This window comes from Lethenteron reissneri, chromosome 58, assembly GCF_015708825.2.
Source record: "Lethenteron reissneri isolate LAM-NWPU_2019-01 chromosome 58, ASM1570882v1, whole genome shotgun sequence".
NCBI classification, from domain to species: Eukaryota; Metazoa; Chordata; class Hyperoartia; order Petromyzontiformes; family Petromyzontidae; genus Lethenteron; species Lethenteron reissneri.
The window spans coordinates 3,369,512-3,382,617 of record NC_083836.1 but is presented as its reverse complement, the minus strand read 5'-3'; the positions used below and the strand labels follow the sequence as shown (position 1 = coordinate 3,382,617).

Genomic DNA, 13,106 nt, shown 5'->3' with positions numbered 1-13,106 from the left:
AGACATCGCGAGCCAAGAAGTGAGTAACCACCGTGCGTGAATCGTAGGCATTGTCGAGGCGATTTGCATCAACGCCCAATGCTGCTGTCTACTTCCCCATCGTTGTGAAGAATGGTCAGCTGACCTTCCCTGCCCGCACGGCACAAGGAGGGCCCCTTTATCCAACATTGGGCTGACAAACGGGCTGTACCTGCAGGCTGTGCTTATCAACTGGGATGAGTTCAGCCACGGTCTCAGTGACTTTAGGCGGATTCACGGATGCTAATAAAACGGACCGACAGAGAGTTGGGTAAGGCGGGTTGATAAGTTTAGCAAGCCTCATAATGCAGCCACTAACCCAGTGCACAGGCACTGTTCAGCTGGAGGAGTGTGTAGTGTAGTCACCGTTTACGATTCGTCTATGTTTACGTGTCCGGTGCTGTTTGTCAATCGGTGATGATAAAGCACAGTTTGTCATAAAAAATGACATTACCAGTGCCAGGTACAGGCCTAAAAAGCCCAAAAAGCCGAGCAAAACACAGCACGATTGATGGTGCAATAGATAATAGTTTCTACGTTTCTTTAATTGAGCAAAGTTATAAGAAACTGTGAATGACACAGGGCTGTATATCCAAAGCGGAATATGGTTGCCAGTTTACGAACTTCCCCGCGCAAGAAATGCAGCTTGACGCGAACGCCAAGGTCTTAAATAATGAGAAAACTCATGGTTCTTCAGGTCGGCTAGTCCCACGGAGAGTAGCAATTCCTGTTGTGCATTTACAATGTTCTGAGTGCGCAAGACTCATGGGCCAAGGGGCCGAGGTCACGGTGATCGTAAATTTGTATTAAGTCCGAAGCTAAACCCTGGATATGGTTTTAGGACCACATCGGTGTTTGACGCTCCCGTTTATTTTCTTTCAAAATTGCCCCCCCCTCTCCACGTCATCATGTGCCGAAAATGCAAATCTGTGCTTAAGTAGACCCTGCAGAAGCGGCCGTAAGAGGCCAAGGGAGGGTGATACTGCCATACGCCTGCCCCCATGCAAACTCGGGGGCTTCTCATAGTTCAACTCTTTTTGAAGATTTATGCAAATCCCCCCCCCAGCAAAAAAATTATGAAATCAATAATCCGTTTGATTCATTTTTGTTCACGTCTAAAATATTATCATTAATGTTTATTTTATTATTTCCATTCTACGTGACTTTACCGAAAGAACCAAGAAGATGAATACAGGTTTTGTTGGGTTAGATCACGTAAATGTGTCGTTAAACCCGCCACCACCAATTAGTAAGGTTTGTCACGTAACCATGCCAATTCGTTACTCGTGTAAAGACGACTTCGACGCACTTGTACGGTTACGGAATTCTTTATACTGGTAGGAACGAAGTGGACCAGACACCAATAGATTATATCGTCCGTCCGTTTGTCCGTCCGTCCGTTCGTGTAGCAACATCGCCCCCTACAGCAAACACTTGGCAGGACCCTACAAAAACCTTTTGACTCAGTGGGGCTTTCCTGGCTAAACAAGTGTAATAATACATTATGTCTATATTCTTTGGTTATTCGTTCCTACCAGCCAACCCCGCAGGGTCCTGTTCAAGGGAGCCACGTGCTTACATCAAAAATGGCGAAGACGCCACTGCAGCAGCGCCGAGTTTCTCTGCGTATTTCCTTCATACTACACGGTGCGTCCTCGCCCCTATATGCCGATCCTTCTCGCTGGCCCTAGATCACTCGGCCCTACAGGTTGACTACACGGTCCTATTACATCACCTGGCCACGCTCCTATCCTCGAACATTATCGTGGCCACTAGTCCACTCGCGCTCTGGGTTGACATACGCACATACAATACTGTGCAAATGTAATCATATAAACACGCGTATTAAAAAAAAACTCATGTCTTTACATACACACGCGCATATAGAAATGTTATAGTTGTACATACACGCGTATTAAGGACACATACCACACACAAACCAGTGTACTCATACACACACATGTATACAAAGATCCCCCGTGTAGCCTTAACAGACTGTAGGGGCAAGTGCTGTTAGCGAGCACCTGTTAAGGCCGGCACGGCACACGAGGGGGTGGGTGGCCAGCACCACGCCCGGCCGCCTTTGTCTCCCCAGTGGCAATGTCTACACACCGCACCGTGCTACAACACATTTGAGGTCGAGTCGACCTAGGAGAGGCCCAAACACCGGCTCAGTATGCTCGTGGGTGTATGACGCAAACATACGCAGATGTGGCCGTACGCCTCCACACGTATAGTGTATACAGTACATACAGTATATACTGTATATACAGTACCACAGTATATACCGTACTACAGTGTAGAAGTGCTACAGTATATACAGTGCATACAGTCCCACAGTACAGACAGTATCACTTTATACAGTACATACAGTGCAACAGTATCACAGTATGTACAGTACTACAGTATATAGTACTACAGTATATACAGCACTACAGCACGTTCAATACAGTATGTACAGTACTAGTGTACACAGCACTGCAGTATGTACAGTACAACAGTCTATACAGTACTACAGTACACACAGTATCACCGTATAATTTTTTTTGCATTTATTTATTTTTACCTACGCGACTTTACCGAAAAAAACCAAAGAGTATGGGATGGACACATCATCCCAAGACGTTCACCATCCCTCGTCTGTTTTGACCATACTTCACCACGCCGGTTAGCGCCCTGCGTGTGTGTTGTTGTTGTTGATGTTGTTGTTGGGAGCGACTGCGACACGAATCAGACCACCACCCCTCCGAGTTCGACCCCCGTTCAAGGCCAACCCCAACACAGGCCTCACACGTCACTTCAGTATCCACGGTTACCCCTTCCCCCCCCCCCCCCCCTTTAGGTCGACTCGGCCTCAAATGAGTTCCCACCTGCCCCCCAAGGCAATAATAATAACAATAACAACTCCATGTATTTTTCGATTTAAAGCTTTCGTGACTGCAGGGATTCATCTTCTTGGTTCTTTGGGTAAAGTCACGTAGAAAGGAAATAATAAAATAAAATAAAATATTTTATTATTTTATTTTAAAAAAAGAAAAATAAATGAAACAAAATAAAATAAAATATTTTATTATGTATCATTTTTTTTTATTTTTTTATTTCCCTTCTACGCGACTTTACCGAAAGAACCAAGAAGAACTCCATGCAAAGCGCTGTATACAGCAGCACTCGGCATGAAAATATAATCACATTACAAATACAGTAAAAATAAATACATCTACTAAATGAACCAAAGTGAAACTAATAAGCGGAAACGTGTAAAAATAATATATTTTAAGAGACTGGTGGGAGATCGTTCTCATATCGAGAGTAGTGGGGAGTGGCAGTCTCGGGTTACCACCTGCCATAGATCGGAATAGAAGAGGAGTCTCGACTTGGGATCACAGGGAATGAGAGAGAAAGATCTACACCATCACCCCCCCCCCCCCAGGTCCTAGACACATCGAGGGGGACAACATTCGGGGGGCAGCATGTCAACGATGTGGATACCAAGGCCGTAGCCATGCAGTCAACATTGGGGGGCCCAAATCTTCCAGGGGATCTGGGCCCCCCCCGCCCCCAGAGAAAAAAATAAAATCTAAATTTGAAAACTATTTTCCTGTCATTTCCTGCCTACAATATTTTAAAAAAATTCACTAACACGTAGGATGGATTTTTTTAAATAATAGCATTAATAATAACATTTTTGTGGTTAATGCAGACATGAATCCTTGTAAAAAAAGATTTAAGTTTTGTTGCCAGAAAAGAAAGGGAAAACCCCTATTATTATATTTAGGTACTGGCAAATGAGGTCTAATGATGTAGATGGACTTTTTATTTATTTTTTACAAGTGTCTAATAGTGTATTGTATTACTTTTTTTTACACCTTTTCTTGTTTCATTGTATGTAATGGCAGCGATTAGGGATTAATAAAGTACAACCATAACCACAATCATATAAACAGAATTCTATTTTATATCAATATATTGGAGGGGACATTGAGCATATTTGAATATTGGGAATATATTGAGTTCAAGTTCATTTATTATGTATAGCCCTGTGAGCCATTCGGCTCTTGAATCGGGTGCAACCGCAAAAAACAAAAACATAAACAAGAAAACATCTTAAAGTGAATATGTGACTAAGTGCAAACAGAAAATCCAAGAAAAGACAGCAAAATATTGCAGAAAAATCACCGTACACCAACGCTCTGTGCAAAAATCCCAGTGGGATGCAAGTCAAACAACAACAACAACAACCACAACTTATATTAAGGCCATCAGTCTAACAATATAGACCGGGACATCGGCGTGGTTCGCCGATTTGTAATTTAACGAGAGGGACTTTTCAATTGGATTCTGTGGTTGGAAACTGGAAGGAAAATAATGTCAGGGAGTCCTAAGCGGATGTGATATGATGAGGATGCGTTACGTTCAACGCCGATGAATTCGAAACCAAAGTTGTCTCGTCAAATACGACATTGACATCGTGTGCTGTAAACATTAAATAACACTGGTCAACACAATTTTTTCTGGCATAAGGTATTCCAACGGGTTTAAGGTAATTTTGGGGTGCTGAGTCCAAATCTGGCATCAGTTTTTGTCCATCACATCAGGTTTTTGAGATATCAAATATTGCATTTTCAATAAAGACTGTAGAAGAAAAATATTAAATAAATGTGGATATCTACATAAAATTATATTATAAACACACTATCCTAAAAATACAGCACCATGTTTTAACACTAAAGCAGTCACCGACTCGCAACAACTTGCAATCATAAGCGACAGAGTTAATTTCGGGTAAAATCAATGAAAATGGGGTATGCCGATAGCATAAAAATGAGATGTGATAGAGCAAATCTGAGATCAGATTTGGAATCAGCACCCTGAAAAATTTTACCCGTAAAAACAAAGTTTTTCACTATAAATCCTTTATATGCGTGGCGGCTAGAGTCCTCTCGTCCTCTGGCTTGAGATGGGTGCCACCTATGGGTCAGATGATTGCCTGGCACCATTAAGCAATTGGTAATTACATATAAAAAAAAATTCCTAAAAAGTGTAAAATTTTGGGAAAAAATTTTCACGAAAATAAATTGTCTCGCACAACGAGTCTGTGTGCAAAATGTCAGCTCGATTGGATCACGGGAAGTAGGTTAAAAAACGACCGAAAGATTTGCACGGTCGTAATCAAGCAAGTGAACTTAATATAAAGGATTTTAAAAATTAGTCTAAAACAGCTGCAAAAGTCCAGGCCAGAAAAAAATTTGTTTTTTTTTGTTGACCAGTGTTATAATTTTTCGATTTAAAGCTTTCGTGACTGCAGGGATTCATCTTCTTGGTTCTTTCGTTAAAGTCACGTAGAAGGGAAGTAATAAAATAATAAAAATAAAACACAATAAAATAATAAAAATAAAAATAATAAAATAATTCTCACGACGTTTCGGCCACAACGCAAGCAGCCGTCCTCAGGTGAAGAACAGGTCTGTCGGAAAGACAACGTTTTATTTTTATTATTTTATTATGTTTTATTTGTATTATTTTACTATTTCCATTCTACGTGACTTTACCGAAAGAACCAAGAAGACAGTGTTATAATAATTCGTCGCCACGGTCACTACATATGCAGCAGCAGCAACTCACAGACAAGAATAAGAAGCGAACAACATCATGTCCGAGGCTCATTGCCATCAACAGAGGATCCAACAACAACAACCGCAATTCGCCACTAAGTGGCGGTGACGTCACCAAGACGCTTGTGCCAGGCTATGTGCACCTTGAGGCCACGTGACGTGTCTTCTCACACACACACACTGACACACACACACTGACACACACACACACACTGACACACACACACAGACAAGACAAAGATCCCCCGTATAGCCTGAACAGACTGTAGGGGTCAGTGCTGTTAGCGAGCACCTATGAAGGCCGGAACGGCACACGAGGGGGTGGGTGGCCAGCACCACGCCCGGCCGCCTTTGTCTCCCTAGTGGCGATGTTTACTACACACCGCACCAGGTACTCATTTAAGGCTGAGTCGACCTAGGGGAGGCCCAGGACCGGTTCAGACACACACACACACACACTGACACACACAGACACACACACACTGACACACACACACTGACACACACACACTGACACACACAGACACACACAGACACACACACACTGACACACACAGACACACACACAGACAGACACACACAGACACACACACACAGACACAGACACACAGACACACACACACAGACACAGACAGACACACACACACAGACACACACAGACAGACACACACACACAGACACACACAGACAGACACACACACACAGACACACACAGACAGACACACACACACAGACACACACACACAGACACACACACACACAGACACACACACACAGACACACACACACACAGACACACACAGACACACACACACAGACACACACATACACACACACACACAGACACACACAGACACACACACACACAGACACACACACACAGACACACACACACAGACACACACACACAGACACACACAGACACACACAGACACACACACACAGACACACACAGACACACACACAATACACACACAGACACACACACAGACACACACAGACAGACACACATACAAGGTGGTAAAGAAGCTGCACATCTACAGCATGGAGCATGCAAGGAGAGGACGATTTAAATGTAAACAGCGTCACCCTTCGAGCACTCGTTCACTCCTTGCCGAAGACGACTTCCTTCACCTGTCCGCGTGCTACGTACAGCCGTACACGTGCAGTGTGATACGTGCAGTGTGATACGTGCAGTGTGTGTGTAGTGTGTGTGTGGTACGTGCAATGTGTGTGTGTAGTGTGTGTGTAGTGTGTGTGTGTGGTACGTGCAGTGTGTGTGTGTAGTGTATGTGTAGTGTGTGTGTGTGCTACGTGCAGTGTGTGTGTGGTACGTGCAGTGTGTGTGTGGTACGTGCAGTGTGATACGTGCAGTGTGTGTGCAGTGTGTGTGTGTAGTGTGTGTGTGTAGTGTGTGTGTGTAGTGTGTGTGTAGTGTGTGTGTAGTGTGTGTGTGTAGTGTGTGTAGTGTGTGTGTGGTGTGTGTGTGTGTGGTGTGTGGGTGGTACGTGTGTAGTGTGTGTGTGGTACGTGCAGTGTGTGTGTGGTACGTGCAGTGCACTACTTACCGTGAGTAGTACGTGCAGTGTGAGTAGTACGTGCAGTGTGTGTAGTACGTGCAGCGTACTACGTGCAGCGTACTACTTGCCGTGTGTGCACTGCGTGCAGTGTGTGTGTGTAGTGTGTGCGTTCAGTGTGCGTGTTTATTTATAGGAGTTTCCGTACCACGTGATGATTATAGGCGGGGCTCTGTGGGAGGCACATCCCATAGAGGGGATGGGCAGCCCTTGCAAAAAGACTTTAGACTTTTTAGTTTACTGGAGTTTATAGGAGTTTCCGGACCACGTGATAATGATTGGCATGGCCCTATGGGAGGAGGGGGGCAGCCTATAGGGGATGATTCTTATAGGGGTCGTAACCCAAATCTCAAGATTTTATTTCACAACATAAAAAAGACTAGACTTTTTTGGTTACTGTTCCAGGTAAGGAGTTTATAGGAGTTTCCGGACCACGTGATAATGATTGGCATGACCCTATGGGGGGGGGGGGGGCAGCCTATAGGGGATGGTTCTTACAGGGGCCTTAACCCAAATCTCAAGGTTTTATTTCACAAAATAAAAAGACTGGAGACTTTTTTAGTTTACTGTTCCAGGTAAGGAGTTTATAGGAGTTTCCAGACCACGTGATAATGATTGGTATGGCCCTATGGGGGGGGGGGGAAGAGCAGTCTATAGGGGATGGTTCTTACAGGGGCCATAACCCAAATCTCAAGATTTTATTTCACAAAATAAAAAAGACTATAGACTTTTTAGTTTTGTGTTCCAGGTAGCGAGTTTATAGGAGTTTCCAGACCATGTGATAATGATTGGTATGGCCCTATGGGGGGGGGGAGGGCAGTCTATAGGGGATGGTTCTTATAGGGGCCGTAACCCAAATCTCAAGATTTTATTTCACAAAATAAAAAAGACTGTAGACTTTTTTGGTGACTGTTCCAGGTAAGGAGTTTATAGGAGTTTCCAGACCATGTGATAATGATTGGTATGGCCCTATGGGGGGGGGGGAAGGGCAGTCTATAGGGGATGGTTCTTATAGGGGCCGTAACCCAAATCTCAAGATTTTATTTCACAAAAATAAAAAGACTAAACTTTTATTTTATTTGACTGTGCTAGGCAAGGCGGCCACAGATCTACGTATCTCTTTTTTTTCAGAAACTTATCATCATCATCTTGTGGGAATTTATACTATAGCAGCCAAATTACAATACTCTCAAACGCGTGGTGATGTTGATTCCATAGCTGTCAACCCCATACGGTTTATCAGCCCGTGTTCTTGTGCAAGGACATTGAGTTTTCAGGTCCATACGACGTACATCCGTTTCAACACGGGCAACATTTTTTTGTCTATTTGTTTGAAGGGCCGTCCATAAATGACGTCACGCGACTTTGAACGATTTTTGCCCCCCCCCTCCCTCTCGTCACACGGCGTCACAAAAAGTCAGACCCCCCCCCCTCAAATATGACGTCACAAAGCTCTGCCCCCCCCCCCCCCCAAAAAAATCGCTTTAAACTCTTGTCATTGTAGTGCGTATTTAATGTGCCGCTGCACTCTGATGTTGTAGGAGAAAATATTTATAAAAAATTATATTTAATTATGTAGAACGTGTTGTCTATATTTATTTAAAGTTGCGCAATTTGATGTGACGTCACATTTCTCAAACACCCCCCCCCCCTCGTCCCACATCGTCACAAATGTCTGACCCCCCCCCCCCCCCCAGGTGCGTGACGTCATTTATGGACGGCCCCTTATGTTTCTCCTTTGTGATGGAACTTTGTGGGATGAACATTGAGATTTCTGAGGGTCACGGGGTGACCAATAAGGTCTAAATTGGTCTGTAATACGGGTAGGGCACCGATAAGGGGTTGACAGGTTTGTGATCCTAAATGTGGAAGGGAAAAACCAGACAAGCTCGGAGAAAAATCCACGCGACCACGGTGAGAGAGAGACACGCAAACTCCAAATATACAGCAGCAGGCGTCGGGGTAGAGATTGAACCCACGACCTCCTGTGTACCAGGCGAGGTAGTTAACATCTCCTAGCCACCGTGATGATGATGAGAGAGAGAGACACGCAAACTCCAAATGTACAGCAGCAGGCGTCGGAGTAGGGATTGAACCCACGACCTCCTGCATACCAGACGAGGTGGTTAACATCTAAAACGACGATAAAACAAAGCACTCGACAAACGAAATACGTGGGAAGATAAGCGGTGTCATTCTGTCTTCTTGGTTCTTTCGGTAAAGTCACGTAGAAGGGAAGTAATAAAATAAGTATAACCCGTAAAAACAAAGTTTTTCACTCTAAATCCTTTATATGCGTGGCGGCTAGAGTCCTCTCGTCCTCTGGCTTGAGATGGCTGCCACCTATGGGTCAGATGATTGTCTGCAGTATTAAACAATTGGTAATTAAATATTTAATTTGTTTTCCCTAAACAGTGTAAAATTTAGGAAAAAAAATTTCACGAACATTAATTGTCTCGCACAACGAGTCTGTGTGCCAAATGTCAGCTCGATTGGATCACGGGAAGTGGGTTAAAAAATGACCGAAAGGTTTGCACGGTCGTAAGCAAGCAAGCACGCAAGCAAGCAAGCAAGCGAACTTAATATAAAGGATTTAAAAATAATAAAAATAAGATGTAATAAAATTTAAAATAAAAAAATTCTCACGACGTTTCGGCCACAACACAAGCGGTGTTATTCTGGATATATGTTCTTATTATCACGACTTACCCCTGTGAATGACTTTACAGGATATTTAACGCCGACTGTGATCGGCACGGTTGGATGTGTATGGTGCGAAAGAAGTTCAACATACATCCCTTCAAATTTCACAATCGATACATGGGTGGCAAGGGTCAAAGTTACAAATCACATTCGTAGAGGTGGATGTATCAAGTACTAATCTTCTGCATATATAGCAAGCCGTCATTATAATATATATTTGGGGGGGGGACATCACCCCCACCAATATTTAAATATGCTCAAAACATCCCCCCCAATATTCATAAATGCTCAAAATATCCACCCCACAATATATTGCTATAAAAAATATTTAAAAATAATCATTGCGATGCTATGTCAATAAAAACAACAATTTGCTAAACCTTGGCCACAATATCTGGACTTGTCTTCATATAACAATGCATAGATTTTTGTTCATATGATTGTGGTTATGGTTGTACTTTATAAATCCCTAATCTCTGTCAATAAAAGGTAAAAAAGTAAAACAGAGCAATGCAATACAATACACTATTAGACATTATTGTAAAAAAAAAGTTCATCCCATGTGTTAGTGAATTTGTTAATATTGTAGGCAGGAAATTCGTTTTCAAATTGAGTTTTTTTTTCTGTAAGATTTGGTCCCCCCCAATGTTGAGTCCTTGGCTACGGCCTTGGTATATAGTACGTACAGCATTGTGCGTACAAAACGATCCTAAATGGTTAGAAATAGAAACTCACGGTATTAATTGGGGAAGGCCAACGCGACCAGAACCTTGAACCTCCTGCATCAACAATGATGTAGCTGTCAACCCCTTATCAGTGCCCTACCTTCTCACAGACCAATTCAGATCTTAGTGGTCACCCCGTGCCCTTTATAAATCTCAACGTTCATCCTACAAAGTTCCATCACAAGGGAGAAATACAAAGAGACAATCACCACTAGTACACTCACCATTTGTACACTCACCACTATTTAACTCATCACTAGTACACTCACCACTATTTAACTCATCACTAGTACACTCACCACTATTTAACTCACCACTAGTACACTCACCACTCGTACACTCACCACTAGTACACTCACCACTAGTTAACTGACCACTAGTTAACTCACCACTACTACACCTACCACTAGTACACTCGCCACTAGCACACTCACCACTAGCACACTCACTACTAGTACACTCACCACTAGTACACTCACCACTAGTACACTCACCACTAGTTAACTGACCACTAGTTAGCTCACCACTACTACACCTACCACTAGTACACTCGCCACTAGCACACTCACCACTAGCACACTCACTACTAGTACACTCATCACTAGTTAACTCACCACTAGCACACTCACCACCAGTACACTCACCACTAGTTAACTCACCACTAGCACACTCACCACTAGCACACTCACCACTAGCACACTCACCACTAGCACACTCACCACTAGTACACTCACGACTAGTACACTCACCACCAGTACACTCACCACCAGTACACTCACCACCAGTAGACTCACCACTAGTACACTCAACACTAGTTAACTCACCACTAGTACACTCACCACCAGTACACTCACCACCAGTACACTCACCACCAGTAGACTCACCACTAGTACACTCACCACTAGTTAACTCACCACTAGTACACTCACCACTAGTACACTCACCACTAGTACACTCAACACTAGTACACTCACCACTAGTTAACTCACCACTTGTACACTCACCACTAGTACACTCGCCACTAGTTAACTCACCACGAGTACACTCACCACTAGCACACTCACCACTACATACCTGTCAACCCCTTATCAGTGCCCTACCTTATTACAGACCAATTCTGACCATATTGGTCACCCCGTGCAGTTATAAATCTCAACGTTCATCCTACAAAGTCCCATCACAACGGAGAAACACAAACAAACAAATAGACAAAAACATTATGTCACTAATAATAGTGTTTTTCTTGTTACCCGTATTGAAACATGCTGTGTGCCGTGTGGACCTGAAAACTCAATTTCCCTGCACAAGAATACGGGGTTATGTAATTAGTAGGGTACGTTGGGTCTGGATGTTGCAATCAGGGCCGGATTAATATTTTGAAGGCCCCTGGGCTACAGCTACTGTTGAAGCCCCCAGTAACATTTTCAAAAGGAAAATAACGTTTTTAAAAAATATATTTTTCCAAGGCTAACAACAAAGAAAATTCTGCATTCACAAATGAAATAACTTTTCACTTCATCTCTGGAGGCCATCCAGCTGGCGGATGCCCCTGGGCTTGCAGCCCCTAAAGCCCCCACGCCTTGACCCGGCCCTGGCTGCAATGGGATTTTTTCGGAGCACCTTGACGTAGAATCGACAGGCGGTGGGGGAGGAGGTGGAGGGGTGTAAGAATGACTCCACGACATTGAAACATTTGCATAAGGCGAGGTTGCTGAGCTATATATGTGTTTGTGACGCGGAGATGCTTCGTGAAAATTGACCTTAAAACGCTACAACCTCCAAAGAACGTCTGCCAAGAAGTCACGGGTCGTGTGAGCGTAGACCTTATATTCTCATTCCGAAGGGCTTGTCATTTGCATGCAAGTTCTCCCCCCCGCCACCAGCACCTCCGTTTAGCACGGTTGGTTACAACATACATTGACTCAGAGACTCATAGACTCGCATGGAGACCCATAGACTTTCACAGAGACCCATAGACTCACACAGACCCATAGACTCACACAGACCCATAGACTCACACAGAGACCCATCGACTCACACAGAGACCCATAGACTCACACAGACCCACAGACTCGCACAGAAACCCATAGATTCACAGAGAGACCCATAGACTCACACAGACCCATAGACTCACACAGAGACCCATAGACTTACACAGACCCATACTCACACAGACCCATAGTATCACACAGAGACCCATCGACTCACACAGAGACCCATAGACTCACACAGACCCACAGACTCACACAGAGACCAATAGACTCGTAGAGACCCATAGACTCGCAGAGACCCATAGACTCACACAGAGACCCATAGACTCACACAGACCCACAGACTCACACAGAGACCCATAGACTTGCAGAGACCCATAGACTCGCAACAGAGACCCATAGATTCGCACAAAGATCCACTGTAGTTCCACTGCTGGATTATATTTTTTCCGCCTGAGGACGACTGCTTGTGTTGCGATC

The 13,106-nt window shown here is 43.9% G+C and overlaps 1 protein-coding gene across 3 annotated transcripts in view; it reads right to left on the bottom strand.

Moving 5' to 3' along the window:
- Positions 1–7,316, bottom strand: part of LOC133357485 (von Willebrand factor A domain-containing protein 5A-like) — a 40,323-nt gene extending 33,007 nt beyond the window's left edge. For 2 of the 3 annotated variants that reach the window (XR_009756972.1, XM_061575439.1), the window contains exon 1: positions 7,199–7,316. The gene's annotated coding sequence lies outside the window, so the exon portion shown is untranslated. Of the gene's footprint in view, positions 1–2,598; positions 2,620–7,198 lie in introns of those variants that run through there. The other variant, XM_061575440.1, reaches the window with a different exon arrangement.
- Between the last annotated feature and the right edge of the window lie 5,790 nt (positions 7,317–13,106).